This window comes from Balaenoptera borealis, assembly GCF_965194805.1.
Source record: "Balaenoptera borealis genome assembly, chromosome: 13".
NCBI lineage: Eukaryota > Metazoa > Chordata > Mammalia > Artiodactyla > Balaenopteridae > Balaenoptera > Balaenoptera borealis.
In genome coordinates, this window is record NC_138870.1 from 27,647,645 (window position 1) to 27,658,940 (window position 11,296).

Sequence of the window (11,296 nt, forward strand, 5' to 3'; positions counted from 1 at the left end):
TTCTCTGGAGAAATGAGAGAAAAGCACACATTTTCTTCTTGACCTTGAGAATTTATCCTGGTTTGCTGCGTACAAACAGGAAGATCCCAGGAGTTGCCCAGTCAGTTTTAGAGAGGCATGTGGATGAAGATAGGACTTAGAAGAACTGGGCTTTGGGGCTGAACAGAGAGAATGGTGATGAGAAAGCACACCCAGGAAGATGCTTCTCTTTAGCTGTACCAATGTACGGCTTATTAACATCCCTGAACTCCTGTTTTTGCTTTTCCATGCTGTAGATAGGTAATTTCCAGGGCTGCTGTGTAGTACAGCTTTGGAGAGTAGTGATGGAAGTGCCACCACTGATGTTATGCAGTGCAGGTCTGCACAGCCTGACACAGAGGCCTTGGGTTGGTCCATGACTGTGCTGAGTGTATGATAGTCTGATATCCCACTAGAGTAGAGGTTTTCTCGTATCATATGAAATAGACAAGAATATGCAGGCTGTTGTCCAGAGACAGTAGTCGAAAGAGGAGAAACCTTACCATAGGTAAGGAGGCAGACAAGACTCGTGGTAAATACATTGACTCTTCTTTCTGAGCATTTCCCTGTCATTTTCATTATGGCCCTTCCTTGTAATCTTAATATAAACGGTACTCTGCTTCTCAGCAATTCCGGTAAATCTTTGTACTTCAGCAAACATTCCAAAACATGTAGGGTGCACTGGCTTATGTCCTTCCTGTAGGCATCAAAACAGATGGTGGTGGCATTGTCAGAAAGATGGTAGCAGACACAGTTGCTTAAAGATATAAGATTTCCTTGCTGTCAAAGAATACTGAGATTTATGTGACTGGAAATTCCTGCTCAAAGCATGTGACAGTGTAACATATTCCAGTACAGAAGTATACGGTCCAGCTTCCCCACAGCCCCTCGTGCAGAGATGCAGCTGCCACTCATGGAACCTGCACAGATTCCAGCAGTGGACAGTGCCTCACTTTCTTCTTTCTTAGGCAGCCTTTTTACCCTGACAGCCCTTCTGACTGTTCTGGAGCATTCTGCTGCATGCCTCCTGCTCACCAGGTACAGCTCATTAATTACTTGTATACAGTATGTTGATTGGATTATGGTACAGCTTTGCCTAAATCACATTTTTCATTCTTATTAATTTGGAGACATGTACGTGCCAACCCAAGCATAGTAAGTTGCACAGTATTTATTGCAAGACTAGATGAATTGAAGGTCATGTTTCCAGGCATCCCTAGGCTTTCCAGCAGTGGAAGCAGAGGCAGCAGAAGGAAGACGAGCAGAGTCTGAGAGCAACTGAGTCACAAAGGGAGGGATATCTGAGCGGACTCAGGTTGAGGGGCGTCCCTGCCTCTGCTTGCACATCTTCTTCTTTCTTCCCTGCCTTTGGTTTGCCGTTTTCTCCTTTCCCTGTGGCCATGGTGGAAAGTGGATGCTCCACAGTTCCTGAGATTAGATGTCTTTAGTTTAAGCAGTCAGCAGAGACTAGTGTGTTTAAATCCCAATTGCAGCTGCCAAGGAGAGAGAAATGGATTGGCCCACCTGGAATCAGGTGTTGCTGTTGGTCCATTTGGCTATAACCAAGGAGATTTATGTGTGCAAACATGGCTGCTGGGACCCAGTTCTGAGAAAACAGAGATATGAGCAATGTGAGAATAAGTTCTCCTATTTAAGGAGTTATTCTACAGGAATATATCCTAATCTTTTATTTATTTTTCCTTTTAAAGAAATCAAACCTACTTTATATAGTAATAATATTGAATATCATCAAAAAATGCACAGCTACATCTGGTTAGATTTGATTGCTCATCTGACACCTAGATCTGAGAGAGGATTAGTCAGTTCATTCCAGAAGCTTCAGTAGTAAAACTGCTCTTAGTAAGTCAGTCCACAAGGCCCACCTGACAGAAGAGGAAATTCAAAACCTTAAATCAGTTAAGACTTATCAGATTCCCAGTGCTTAAAATCAGAGAATGGATTCAAGACTCACCCAACTCTAAGATTTTTTGATGAATTCTCCAAGTTCATCATGGACCTTATCTTAAAGTCAGTAATATTTGTTTTCAGTGTTGAGTATTCTGGACCTAATGCTTTAAAATTATTTCCTTCTTCTCTGGGCTTCTGTGACACTCTGTTCTCCCCATTCTCCTTGTCACTCTCTTCCTCCAAAGTTCCCCAAATGCTCTTTATCTCCCCACTCTGTGAATAGGGACCCAGGTTAGTCCTTGGCCTCTGCCCTTCTTTTTCACTCTTTTTCATAAGTTTTTCCAACGTCTTGGTGTTGAGGAGGCACGTTTCTAGCCTTGACCTCTCATATAGCCATTTTTTGTTAGACACAGTTGCCAACTGAGTGACAACTCAGTGGCTTCATGTAGCACAATTACTAGTATTCCCATAATTTTGTCAGTGTCAGTGAAATTCTCCCATTTCACTAGGCTTAACGCATTTATCTTTGGCAACTTTTCCTTCATTGAGTCCCACTACCAAGTCCAGTTGAGTTTTCCTTTGCAGCGACTGTAGGAATAATTCCTTCTTCTCCATTCCTTTTGTCATGACCACAGATTCTCATTGGAATATCTTCAGTATTCTCCCAAGAAGGTTTTTTTTTTTTGCATTTGTTTTGTTTTTTAAAACTTCTGTTTTAGTAAGTAGTTCACAGACAGGAATCACACTGGAATTACTTGAAGAGTTACTCCGAGCTCCATAACAATCACAGTATCTGAAGTGGTCTGAAAATCTTGAAACATAAAAGCAAGATTTAGTGTAGAAATGTTCCTAGGTGATTCTGATATGTACCCTTGGTTAAGAATTACTGCTCTGGGCAGTTGCCTGAAGTGTGTTGCCCGGGCCGTCGCCATGGTGAAGCTGAGCAAAGAGGCCAAGCAGAGGCTGCAGCAGCTTTTCAAGGGAGGCCAGTTTGCCATCCGTTGGGGCTTTATTCCTCTCGTGATATACCTGGGATTTAAGAGGGGTGCAGATCCTGGAATGCCTGAACCAACTGTTTTGAGGTACCGTTCTTACAAATAAGCATTGCAAGGCAAACATTCATACATTAGTACTAAGTCATGGCAAGCAAAAGAGAAATAGTGCTTACTTTGGGGATAAAGGACTATTTGGTCATCTGGTTTTGGAAGCAATCAATGCAGAGGAACAACATGGAAGGTGTGCGCTGTGGCTGGGATAAGAGATGGGACATCGTTCAGACGTTCACCAGTTGGATGGCACAGGGCTCTTACTTCTCAGATGCGTCTGTGGCAGAGTGGAACCTCTACTGACTTATTTATGATAGACTGTATTAAAATAAATGTTTTTTAACAATGTTAAAAAATAAAAAAAATAAAAAAAAAAAAGAATTACTGCTCTTTTCTTCCCTCCAGTTCATCTTACTCACCACTGTTAGATCAGTTGTTTAAATACCACTTAAATCCTTCCTTTGCCAGCAGCCTCCTCAAGTCTGTCAGCTCAAGGTCAAGCTCCTTAGTCTGACATTCAGCACTGCTCACTATTCCTCCGGGAGAGCCCTGAACTCTGGGCAGCTAGTATTTCCTTTATCTGTCACATTCGCATTCACTCTTGTGACTCTACTGGTCTCAATAAAGTAGGTCTTTCTTAACTTCCTCAAGACCCACCTTCTCCTCCAAGCATTCCCAATGAATGTAGCTCACTCATATTATTCTTTCCTTTCCCCAAATTCCTGTGGTCTTATGGCCTGTACGGCTTATAACCCAGTACTTAATTATGTACTGTCTTGTATGCATGACATCTTTTCTATCAAAGTAGATTTTCAGTTTCTTAAGAGTAGGAAAGTATTTGATATCCTGTACACAGTCCAGCATAGCCTGGCACTATAAATCAACTTAATCATACACTAAATAATGTCTGTACTGATGGATTGTGGATAAACCTCCTGCTTTATCCTGTATCCAATTAAAATGATCCCGTTTAAGGTTTTCCCCTAATTCAAGCATGTTACCCCATATTGTTTCTGCAGTTAGGCAGAGAGATGAGCATCTGTGAAATCAACCATTTTGCTTTTCTTACTCAAAATGTGATTTAAAAAAAAAGTTGTGGTTTTCTTAAAATCAAGTATCTTGAATGCCATTTATTATTTTTTTTCGGTTAATCAACACATTTTAAAATTTCTTTAATCCACAGTGCAGACAGGGCCCTAAAAGCAAATGTGAACTTTGTCTACAGCTGTACCCTATCAGCCACTAGCAGTCTGATTGCATTATTTCAAAGGCATAGCAATTATTTACACTCTTTATTACCCAGGGGCATTTCAAACTGTTACTGAAATGCATCCATCCCTGGAGTAACCATCTGTGAATTGTAACACCATAAGGTAGAATGATGAGCAGCTACATCTAATTGATATGCAAAAAGGAGTTTCAGCTGTCCAGCTATGGAGATTAAAATTCATCCTTTAGTAGGCTATTTCAGCTACATTTCTGTTTATCATATTATCTAGTTCAAGGACCTATTGTTTTAGGATTCTCAAAAAGAGAAATACAGCCCTCTTCTCCACTGAGATAAGAACATCTCAAAATGAAAGTACCTTCTTTAACAAATGTTTATTGTAAAAAATTCAAACCCTACAGAGAAAGGAAAGTTCTTGTAAAATACAAGGAGGTTGCTATCATTGTTGTAGAATAGCACAATAGCAGTACATTTCTTTCATACATTTGCTTGCACTCCAAAATTCCTGAGAGGAAAAAAAAAAAGAAAGAAAAAGAAAATGCTTTATTTTAATGTTTCAACTGCATTAAAATAAAAGAAACTATTGGGAGCAACATTTGTTAAGATAGTAAGATATAGTCCCTATATTAAATGGGTTTTATAACAATGACTTAAAGTCATTGAAAATTTTCTCCCCCTTTATTACAGCATGTAACCCTGATGGGGTCTCTTAAATTAGCTGTCTGGCTAGAGGTACTAAGCCCTCCCAGTGACGCCAACCCTTTTGGAATTATCTAGGAATCCTACAGACCAGCTCATACTTCAGAAAAGTTGTTCTGTGGTGATTTATAGTCTGTGTGGAGAATAACACTTTTAAAATGTAGTGAGGTCTTGAAATAGCCCTGTTGTTGCCGCCCACTGAGAGGTAATTACTCTCCTGAGGTCTGCCCCAGTGGCTGGAAGGAAAATAGCAGCTCCTGTCAGTCTGTGACAGGAGTGGATTATCAGACATTTGTAAAGAGACAGCAGCAGACTCAGGCCTTTCTGCAGTAAAATTGCGCTTAAAAATGGTTGCTCCTCCAGGGTTTTTGCGTGCGGTACTAAGGCACACTGCAGTCCAGGCAGCAGGCAAACAGCTCTCCTTGAATATCTGTGTGTGCAAAGTTCCTGAGCTTGTCCTGCCTATGCCTGCGAGGACGAAGGGGCATCTTCTCTGCTGCTCAGCACGGCTCAGTCCCAGCCCCTGGGATGAATTAATAATGGGATATAGCTGAGAGCAGCTTTAGCCTTGGCTTGGGTTCCCAGCTATCATGCTACTGAAGTCTAAGGATGCGCTTAAAGTAATTGAAGCAAAGCACAGCAGGGATGTATTGGCTCAAGATGAGGCACTCTGGGAGATCACTGTTAACAGCATTGTGGGAGTTATTTGGCACTGGAAACCTAGACCATTTCCCCTAAAATTTCAAATACTTTTTGGCATTTTGGGCTCCAGATATTTACTATTCTTTTTGGAAGAGCTGTTAGCTGCCAGTCAGTTTACATTTTGAAATTATGCTGTGATGACATCTCTAAGCTTGTCTTGGTGTTACCACAAGCAGGACATGTATGTATTTCAGAACACGTATGTTTAGATAAACCAGGAGAGCTGCTGTGACACAAACCCGGAAGCAGTCAAAGCAACTTTTTATATTCTTAATAAATTATTTGAAAATTACTGGTATTCAAGAAAAACTCCAACTGCTTGAATTCTCCTCTGGAAACAGAAAAAATTCTACAAAAATTGTTACGTATACATATATACAAACACACATATAAATATAAATATGAGCGTGTGAGAGATTTTGTTTCCTGTCATATAGTATGTGATAACTGTGTTTTGTGATGTGTATGTGTGGTGCTGTTTACCAATGTGTTTTTGATTCTGTGTCTTAAGATTACTACCCATTTTACAGATGAACGGGTTTGCAAGGCAGAAATAGAGACACAGATATAGAAAACAAATGTATGGACACCAAGGTGAGGAAGTGGGGTGGGGGGGGGATAAACTGGGAGATTGGGATGGACATATATACAATAATATGTATAAAACAGATAACTAATAAGAACCTGCTGTATAGCACAGGGAACTCCACTGTACAGTAGAAACTAACACAACATTGTAAAACAACTATACCCCAATTAAAAAAAAATTACTACCCATTTAACAGTATTGACCCTATAACACTGTGATCTAAGAACAAATCTCAGGAAATCCTTACATTTTAGCTCTCAAAACAATTTCTCAAAAATGATGGTACTGTTTTATACTGAATAAATGCTACTGCCTATTATAGAAACAATAATTTTGACATTTACAAATCAGGTAGTATTTCTGTAGTCAAGCTAATTCTGTGACTTACAAATTACTTTTTACGATCATTTAGTCCTCAAAAGTATCCTGGGGCATAATTGTTATCTTTGTGTTTATAACATTGTAAAAAATTTGCTTGAGGATGCACACAGCCAGGGGAAGTAGGACCCAAACACAGATTTCTCAGACATCAAATATTGTGATCTTTTGTACCATGTTGTCTTCCAAGAAAGAGAGTAGTAGACTCTAGTTTAGACTTTTAAATTATTTATTCCTTAAATATATTCCTTAAATTATATTATATAGTGTGGTTCAGTGTTTAAGAGCATGGCTTCTAGAGTAAAAACGTATAGGTTTAAGTTTTAGGTCCATTACTTGCTGAACTGTGTGAAGTTACTTAACATCCCTGTGCTCCAGTCTTCTCATTTGTAAAACGTGTGTGTTACCTTGTGGGGTTTTATATATTTGTTTATTTATCTGTACATATTTATCTGTGTATACATTTACACATCCTTTTTTCCTCTCTCTCTATAAATGTCTAATAGATATATATATACACACCCCGACCCCTAGGGGTGTATACCTATACAGAATGAATTAGTATGTATTCGTGGTTCTTAACTGGGAGTAATTTTGCCCTCTCCTTTCCCATCCCCCACCTTGGGAGGCATTTGGCAATGTCTGGAGACATTTTTGGCCATCACAACTGGAGGTTGCTATGGCATCTATTGCATACTACTAAATGTCTTATACTGCATTGGACATCCCTCCCAAACAAAGAATTATCTGACCCAAAATGTCAGATAATTCAGGGCTGAGGTGATTATCTCTGGATTAGTATAAATTAGCTATTGTCAATCTGAATACATTTGTGTGTATGTGTGTATTATATATACGTACATACACAGAGAGACAGAGAGACAGATACACGCATGTGTATGCTAAATGAGTCAGTAAATATAAAACACTTTGAACTGTTGCCTAGAATATAATTACAGTAAGTCCCCTACATATGAACCTTCAAGTTTTGAACTTTCAAAGATGTGAACATGCATTTGCATGTCCAATCACATAAGTTAGTTCACATGTCTGGCATACATTGTCACATGTGTGCATCCTTTACAAGTGGTTGTGCTTTTGTGTACTTTACTGTATAGAGTACAGTAGTACAGTATCTTTATTTCAAGCCCAGGATACCCAGAAGCAAGTGTAAAAGCAGCAGTATATAGCCAATTGTGTTAGTGGGGTACCTAGACTAAGTTTGTTGGACTTACGAACAAACTGGACTTATGAACGTGCTCTCTGAACGGAACTCATTCATATGTAGGGGACTTACTGTACTGGTATGTATGTGTTAGTCATAGTTATTATTTTTCTAAACCAAAGGTCTGGTTTTCACAGGCTTAAAACCTAATAAATATGGATGTTAATTGACATATGTTTTTAAAATATTAGATATTGATTCAGCAGATGAAGTTCTTTAGAAATTACTCTTGTCTAGTATTATGATTATTTTGAGTCTAGAGCCTTATTTTTATTTAATTAATTAAATTTATTTATTTATTTATTATTTATTTTTTTGGCTGCGTTGGGTCTTCATTGCTGTGCGCGGGCTTTCTCTATAGTTGCAGTGAGTGGGGGGCAACTCTTCGTTGTGGTGCGTGGGCTTCTCATTGCGGTGGCTTCTCGTTGTGGAGCACGGGCTCTAGGTGTGCGGTCTTCAGTAGTTGCAGCATTCAGGTTCCGTAGTTGCGGCATGTGGGCCCTTAGAGCACGTGGGCTTCAGTAGTTGTGGCACAGGGGCTTAGTTGCTCCATGGCATGTGGCATCTTCCAGGACCAGGGATCGAACCCATGCCCCCTGCATTGGCAGGCGGATTCGTAAGCACTGTGCCACCAGGGAAGTCCCTAGAGCCTAATTTTAGAGATAAGTACTTGAACCCTGCCTCTATGTGTCAATTTGAATTTCCTTTTTTTTTTTTTTTTTTTTTTTGAATTTCCTTTTTTAATGTTTTTTCCTTTTTGTGGTACCGTTTGATGCAAAGGTTAATGAAGGACCCAGGCTCACTCATATGGATGCTAAGGAATTTACCTTCTCTAGAAGGGATGAAATGTCAATAGTACAAACCTCTTTGCCTAGGAGCAAATTCAGGTGTTGTGCTATTATTTTGGATAGTTTGTAGTAATAGATTTTCAGACCTATCTCTAAGCATTTTGGGGTCCTAGGACAAGAGGACAAATGGAAGCTTGCTCAATCTATATCCAAATATTAAAAGTGATAAATCAATGGTGCTCCCCACATTTTCTGCTTATTCTGGAAGGAAACAGGATTCCTGGATGCTCAAGGGTACCTGTTGGGTGGTACTAGGAGGCATCTGATCCCAAATCTTCTTGCCACCGTTTCTTTGTCTTCTCAGTATGATAGTTTATTTCCTAGGTATTCTCTCAATCTCTCTCTCTTTCTCTTTTTCCTGTCTTCATTGGTCACAGCTTAGTGAATTTCACCTTGGAAATGTACTTTTTCACCTATTCACATTAAAAAAAAAAACTGGTTTTCACATATTGACTTCACTGTCATGATTAAGAGCATGGGTTCTGAAAACTGACTGCCTGGGCCAAATCTACTATCACACTGGCTGTGTGATTCTGGGCAAGTTTAACTTCCCTTTGTGTCAGTCTCTGCATCTGCAAAATGGGGATAATAATAATACTTCAGAGGGTTGTTCTGATGCCAAATGAAAATATACATGTAAAGTTGGTAATAAGGATGGCCTCCCCTACAGCGGCACCTTCAGTACCTGAAAGGCCTTTGGCCAACAGATGTTACAAAGTTTATTTCATTTTAATTTGACCATTAATTATTGGGTGCTTTACTATGCGCTAAGGGTTGGGGCAGTGATATAGTTAAGTAGTTAAGGTGTGGGATTTGGAATTAGACTGCCTGGTTTTAGATCCTGGCTCTTCCACTTACTAGCCATATGACCTTGGGCATGTTATTTAACTTCTCTGTGGCTCAGTTTCCAGATGTAAAAGGAAAATAAAAATAATAGCAACACATTAAGGTTGTTGTAAGAACTAAATGAGTTAATATGTGGAAAGAATACCTGTGGCACATAGTAAGCATTCAACAAATATTAACTATTCATCTTTTTCAAACTCTTATGGTGGCACATTTGGCCCCTGTCCCTGTATGCAGAGAAGTTCATGTACTTTATTTGCAAACAACCCTCCATGAGTCTCGTGAGAGCTTCGCTTGCGACTCTATGCAACTTTCACACTTGTACAGAACTCTGTTACAGCCTCTGTAATATCCCAGCGTGTCATTTTATAGTACCTCCTCTCTGTCCCCACTGGTTTATGAGCTCTTCAAATGCAGGAACTTGGTCTTTGGTGTCCTTTTCCTAGGGCTTTGTACAATGCCTGACACTCTTGATTAAAAATGCTTAAGAAGTGTTTGGAGTGAATGAAAAAATGGGACCAGTGATATGGGTATAATTTGTACACCATCAAACAAGTTTGGTTTACGAGTTTTCTAGCATATAGATTAGCTGGTAAGATGTATATTTTTGGAGAGGCCAGATGGGGAGAGAAGGGGACAGAGAAGTTGCTAGTCAGGCATACTGACAGCAAAAAGTGACTACCAGTAGGCTGCCAGGGAAGGAAGGGAGAAAAACTACAAAAAGTATAGTGATCTAGGCTATTTATTGTATGTCAGTAATGCTACACATCCCTGTAGCCCTGTTGGGCATTGCTGTAACATCAATAACCAAAGTGTCAACTGTGTCCTCCCAGTCCTGTTAGCTTCAGCCTTTACTATTTTTCATCTGTTAATGCAGCACCAACAACTTGGTCCCAAAAGCCTGTCCTGGCAAGAAGTGTTCGGGGAGAATCAATTCACCAGCAGGTGGGATTCTGGAATTGTCTTGCTGCCAAAGACCCAGTATTTGATGTGTCGCCATCATTGCTGGTTATATATGCCCCCAAGCAAAAGTCCCCACGTTAACCATCCTCTTGCTGGGGACTCTGGCTTGAACTCTGCCTGTTTGCCTGATGTTTGGACAGTCTTCCCCAATTATCTTGCCATCCCTGTGCCCAGAGAGGAAGTAGGGCAGTTAGTTCCTACCTATAGTTGGGGTTCCCCTTCAGCAGGAGTCACACGGCTGCACACTTTGAACACAGAACTTTGCTTATGTAGGATGGGTTGGGCCTAACAGGCTGAGATTAGAATCCAGGCTCCACCATTTCCTAGTTGTCACTCTTGGAAAGTATGGATCTCTCTGAGCCCCGGATTTCTCACCCACAAAATGGGGACAATAGTGCCCAGTTGTAACGAGTTTAGATGACATGTAGGTATGGCATCTGACACATACTAAGCACATGGTTTAGTTCGGCACATACTTTGTATTCAACAAAGGGTAGGTTATTGTCCCTCCCACTGCCGTGTCCCAACCACTAGATTTGCTTGCTCTGGATGTTATCCTCTTCTGGAACCAAGCCTTCCTTTACCAGGCAGCTTTGGCTAATCCGCTAGCAGTAAACCTTTCCAGCATGCCTTACACTGCCCTTTTTGACAAGAGGTGTATAATACCCTGTGTTGTTAAGAAATGGCTTTATCTTTAAAAAGCTAAGCTATTTCAAGCTAAGGTATCTCTTAAAATCTATCATACACTTTAGTAATATTTCCATAAATATGGTTAAAAGTAACCACTCTTATTGAGGTTTTGTTCATTTATCTTGAAAATGGAAGTGCCTCACTTTAAAAAAATTT

General features: G+C 40.0%; 1 protein-coding gene and 1 pseudogene across 12 annotated transcripts in view; both read left to right on the forward strand.

Annotated features, from left to right (window-relative positions):
* Positions 1-11,296, forward strand: part of BICD1 (BICD cargo adaptor 1) — a 220,707-nt gene that overhangs the window by 36,876 nt on the left and 172,535 nt on the right. The gene's annotated exons all lie outside the window — the stretch shown is intronic.
* On the forward strand, positions 2,650-3,318 carry LOC309609988 (mitochondrial import receptor subunit TOM7 homolog pseudogene; annotated as a pseudogene). The gene has a single exon. The product of its transcript is annotated as a mitochondrial import receptor subunit TOM7 homolog pseudogene (transcript).